Genomic DNA, 6000 nt, shown 5'->3' with positions numbered 1-6000 from the left:
ACCCCATTATACACTCGAAGAGTGGGGAAATGACCATTAGGTGTGGTCAAAGATCCAGTAGTAAACTCACTCTGAGCTGGACCTTGCCATGACTCCATTTATTAACTGGCTTCTCTATGCCCCCATTATAACAGAAGGCCACGATAATGCTTGTGGTCTGTGGATAACAAGTTAAATTCATACCCTCTGTCTCATAATACTTGGAATGTTTGGGTATGTCCATTTCCCCAGGGTACAATCACCCAATGACTAAAGATCCCTTTGGGGAAGGACTGAGGAAACCATTACCATTTATACTTGTTGAGGTATAGCAAGGTCCTTCCTCCTGGCCTCTTCAGTCAATGGGTTCCAGGTCTAAAAACGCTCTGGTCTGGAAACTAAGGAATTGACTATTGGGTGACTATCCTTAGCATCCTGGTCATCTATCCTTAATTTTTTTCCCACTGGTACAAAATAATAGAGCTTAGTTTGTTGTCTATCTATTTTGCCCCTAAAGACACCCCCATCTAGTAATCATTTCTATAACTCTCTGAGGGTCAGGTCCCCTTGGTAGGTCATTATAGTTGTGACCTCCCAGCTTCTGGTAATTAAGCACTGCCACTTGGCCAGTATTGTTTTGAGGTCTATCATCTCCATTGCTATCAGTGAGTCAGAGTCTGGGAGGCCTCTGCTACCATCAGTCCTGGCTTGCAGAGAGCCACCACTGAACTTTTCAGTGATGTTTATGTCCTTTGCACCAGTGCATTCCTTATGGCCTTGGTAAACAGTGTGTCCTCTGGGCCTTCCCTCAGAACATAATGATAATAACCTTCCAGCTGTACATAATATATCCACTCTAGCAGATTCATTTCTGTGAGCCTTTTAATCCCTTTTTGAGCCACCTGCCTGCCCTAGCACTCCTAGCATTTCGTTTTCTTTTCCCATGCTTTTAAGAGCCATTGTAGAAGTTAGTGAGTGTTCATGTCAATTTTGGGGGTTCCTTGGCAGAATATTAAATCCTGTATTTGAGAGAATACTCCAAATTCAATATAACTTTCCCATTCAATTTCTTGTTCCAGCTCCCCTTGCTTAAGCATCATCTGAATCCAGTCCCATATAACTCTTCTGAAGCTCCTGTTGGTACATGCTTGTCTAGGTCTTACATCTTCTTTGGGGAACAGTCCTTTACCTCTACCAATCAGGCACAGCACCTTCCCAACTAGGTTATGCTATGATTTAACCCTAATTATAGGCCTACTGGCCAGAAGGTTAGATGAGCGGTGTGAGTCCTGGGGGAAGGGAGAACATGCCTTTCAAGTAGAAGTCTCTGCAATGTCTTCTCGTACAGGAAAGTGATAGCTCTTAGTAGGGAGGAGGGGCCATACTGCAGGCATCAGAGGAGCCTGGGGAATCAAAATTTTCATGATCACTACCCAGATGTCCCCTCCATGTGTCAGGGTGCTCTGACCCTGACTTTGACACAACAGACTTATTTTAGGCATTTAACCATCTTTTAAGTTGGGCCACTCTAACGTAGTCTTGATGCTCAGCTTTCTCCACCCTTCCCCTGCAGATGAGAGCTGCTTTTTGTGAAACAAAGAGATGCTCTGGCTTTCACACCAGACTTTCAATTGCTTATTACCTACCCTTAGCTGTTCTTTATTTTTCTGTAACCAATGGAGTTTAGCAATAGTCATCCAATTCTGTTATCCTTATAGCTACTACTTCCACCATATGTCTTAACTGCTAGATATATCACACCTGCTAGTGCATTCTCTTTCACCTGGTACATCATCCTGATTGGACCATTATCTTGTGCCAGGAGCTGATTATGCTTCACCTAGCACCTGCTAGGTAGTTTATAATTCAGCTCCCAAACCCCATCTGGTTGTCTACGTTCTCCAACCAATCCTCGTACTAATTCTTGCAGTCAGGCTTCTTGAGGAGCAGATGCAGAGAGAGACAAAGCTGGAGCACAAGATGTGAAAGGAAGGGAGAGGAAGTAGGACTGGGAAGAGAACGAAGTCAAATTCCAGTACAGGTCCAATAAAGCTTTGGCCAGCTTGGCTAAGAGCTCTGGAGTGAATACTGCCCATCAGAGGTGTCCAGTGGTGGGACATAATGGCTGGGCCTTTATAGTCCAGCCTTGCTTAATCACCCAGTTTAGGCTGCAAAGAGCATGATTGTGGGCAAGGCCATTGTCTGCGGTTGAAGCAGAGCCTGATAGAACTGACAACTGGAGGTACTCTTTGCAGTTTGGGAGCAAGTCCTTCCTTGAAGGGGGATCTGGGCAGCTCATCTCCATATCTACCACAAGGGCAAACAGATACCCAGCACATTCTCTTTTCAAGGAACCAAAAGCTGTACAGTATTTTTCAATTTTTCATCTTTTGGGGATACCTTCACCAGCTGGGGATTTTTTTAACCTGGTAAGCGGAAGCATAGCAGATAATGCTATTTGTCCTCTAATATCCATTCTATCCTTTTTCCTTAATATTATAACCCCTGAGTTTTAGTTGGGTATATGGCCACCCAGAATAATGTTGTCAAATGACTAAGTTCTGGCCAATGGGCAGTAAGTAGGAATGGTGTGTACAGCTTCCAGGAAGTATCCTTAAAGAGAGGGGACCATGATCATCTCTGTCCTTTTTTCTTTCCTGCATAGGAGTATAGACATGATGGCTGTAATTTAAATAGCTGTAAAGGACCAAAAGGTAGAAGCCACATGTTGAGAATGGAAGAAATTAATTAGGTCCCTGATGATCACGAAATCACCATACTAATCTAGACTGCCTACTTCTGCATTATGTATACATGATAAAGAAATTAATGTTAATTTTAGCTAAGGACACTTAAAAATATTCAGTTACTTATAAACAAACCTATTCCTATTGGATGCAGAGTTTGGTTCCTATACATTTGTGCTACACATAACCTTAAAAGAAATGTGGTGTTTAGTGGAAGCATTTGGGCAGTGGGTGGTAAAGACTCAGATACTGCAAGATGGAAAACTGGTGACCCTTGTTCTCCAGTTGCCAGACATTTGGTAAACCTGTTGCCAGCTTTAGAGGACAGATCACACGCCAATCAAAATTGTGGCATGAAGGGAAATGGTTGGAAATATCTATAAACTTGGTATTTGCTGGCTTTTCTTGACACTTTAAATCAAGTTCTATGAGAGGTGAATTCAGGCCAGAAGTAACCAATTTGCATGTAGAAATGGAAAATAATACAGTTTTGCCAAAGGAGAAATTCTGTCTGTAATCCAAGTGGATTAAAAGTGTCATAATTTGGGCTGGACATGGTGGTTCATGCCTGTAATCCCAGCACTTTGGGAGGGTGAGGCGGGTGGATCACGAGGTCAGGAGTTCGAGACTAACCTGGCCAACACTGTGAAACCCCGTCTCTATTAAAAATACAAAAATTAGCTGGGCATGGTGGCAGGCACCTGTAATCCCAGCTACCTGGGGAGGCTGAGGCAGGAGAATTGCTTGAACCTAGGAAGTGGAGGTTGCAGTGAGCCAAGATCATGCCACTGCACTCCAGCCTGTGCGACACAGCAAGACTCCATCTCAAAAAAAAAAAAAAAAAAAAAAAGTTTCATAATTTGAAGCTTTAAAGGGTGGGAAAAAAACCCCACTTCTTCTATACCTTTAGACTGAAGAACAGTTGGCCCTCCACATTCATGGGTTCCATATACATGGATTCAACCAACCACAGACCAAAAAACCTTATGAAAAAGGTACACAAAGTTCCAAAAGCAAAACTTGAATTTGCCACGTGCCAAGTGTTAAATACTGTCAAATCCATGTGAATGAAGTGATGTGTAGGCATTGTATTAGGTAACTGAGTAATCTAGAGATGATTTAAAGTATACGTGCGATGTGCATAAGTTGTATGCAAATACTACGCCATTTTATATATGGGACTTGAGCATCCTCGGATTTTGATATCTGTAACAGTCCTGGAACCAATCCCCCATGGATACCAAGGGATGACTGTACACAGAAACAGTCTGTGCCTGTGAAACTTTGGAAGGAAATATGCCTGGCATTTACCCACACAAGACTGACAAATATAGGATTGAGAATGCTGTGAACCTATTAAATCCCATTGTTTCCAAAGGGATTAGCTGTCATTAAGAGTGTGGTAGCTGGGGAGCACAGAGAAACTAGGAAAAAAGTTTCTGGGCTTAAAAACTCATCTAGGCAAGAACTGTGGCTAGAATTTCTCCCACAAACAACTAACTAAAAGCAAAAGGATAAGAAACATATTAAATTTTTACATTAATTGTACTGCCAGAAACACACCAAGCTTCTGCTATTGCTATTGACAAGCACAGTTGTGGAGGCGTTGGTTTTTCTGAAGCAGCATTAGCAGAAGCCTCAGTGTCCAGCTACTTGTCCTATGGGCCTTGACAGACAGGACGTAGGACATGCATAGCACTGGTGCAGACAATAGTGGGTATAGTGTGGTTCTACGGTCAGCAGCACAAGCAGCTTTCCGATGGTGGAGGTCTCCTAGCCATGGCAGCAGCAATGTGATTCACAGACGTCATTTCCTGATCATAGAAGAGTCACTGCTTCCTTAGTGGCCTGGTTCTGTGAAGACTTTGGGACCCGTTCCTGAAAAACTAATCTAGAGCCTATTTAATCAACCCTCCCAAATATTCAATACCCTTTGTGTTTATACTAGCTGAAATGGATTCTACTTTCCTCAACTGAATCTTAACTGATACCACACACTGTGTACAGGAAGAATAGTGGCTGCAGACAATAGGATCTCAGGGATATGGGAAAGTAGAATTGCTTATCTGTTCTTGTAGAGTTTGAAAGTAGCAATAATTCTGCTAGTACTAGAAAATGAGACACTGCCAGTCTGTGGTGCACAATGGCCAAGACTGACCTATATAATTTTCTAATCTTGTCCTCATGTATCTGGTTATCTGCTGGTTCAACATCTGTTTGTACGTTAAACACCTCAATCTTAATATTCTAAGAATGATGATCCCTCCCATTGAGCCCACTAAGACTCCCATTTTAGCAAGGACCAACACTAAGTTGCTCAGGTTAAAAAAAAAAAAAAATCATTGTTACTCTTTTTTTTGGGGGGGGGAGGTGGGGGGCAGGGTCTCACACTGTCTCAGTGGTGCATCTCGGCTCACTGCAGCCAGGGGATCCTCCCCCCTCATCCTCCCGAGTAGCTGCGACTACAGGCACATGCCACCACGCCCGGCCAATTTTTGGAGATGTTGTAGAGATGGGTCTTCCCATGTTGCCCAGGCTGATCTTGAACTCCTGGGTTCAAGCGGTCCATCGGCCTTGGCCACCCGACCTGTTTTTTCTTACATTATAATACAGCCAGTCCATCAGTAGAGCTCGTTGGCTGTGCTCAAAATGTATCTTGAACCCACCAGTTTTCAACATCTCACCGTCTTATTCCAGACTACCATAATTTATTCCTTGGCTTACTGAACTAGCATCTTGGCTGACCTTTCTGTTAGTACTTTTTTTTTTTTTGAGACAGAGTTTTGCTCTTGTTGCTCAGGCTGGAGTGCAGTGTCGCGATCTTGGCTCACGGCAACCTCCGCCTCCCGGGTTCAAGCGATTCTCCTGCCTCAGCCTCCGTAGTAGCTAGGATTACAGGCCTGCGCCACCACGCCAGCCACATTTTGTATTTTTACTAGGGACGGGGTTTCTCCATGTTGGTCAGGCTGGTCTCCAACTCCCGACTTCAAATGATCCGCCCGCCTCGGTCTCCCAAAGTGCTGGGATTACAGGCGTGAGCCACCGCGCCCGGCCCTGCTTGTACTCTTGAAGGTCAAGGTGTAATCCCACCACTCCCCAGCTCAGAATAATCCAACGACTCCCATCTCCTTACTCGGCTTACCCAGGGTCCTGTCTCACTCATCTCATCTCCTCCCATCTTCTTTCCCAAATTCAATGTGCTCTAAGTGCCCTGGCCTCCTTGCTGCTTTTCAAAACACCAAGCGCATTAAGCTTCAGGACGTTTGTAACTTGC

Source organism: Colobus angolensis, unplaced genomic scaffold (assembly GCF_000951035.1).
Source record: "Colobus angolensis palliatus isolate OR3802 unplaced genomic scaffold, Cang.pa_1.0 Scaffold102, whole genome shotgun sequence".
Classification (NCBI taxonomy): Eukaryota; Metazoa; Chordata; class Mammalia; order Primates; family Cercopithecidae; genus Colobus; species Colobus angolensis.
This window is presented reverse-complemented; position numbering follows the sequence as displayed.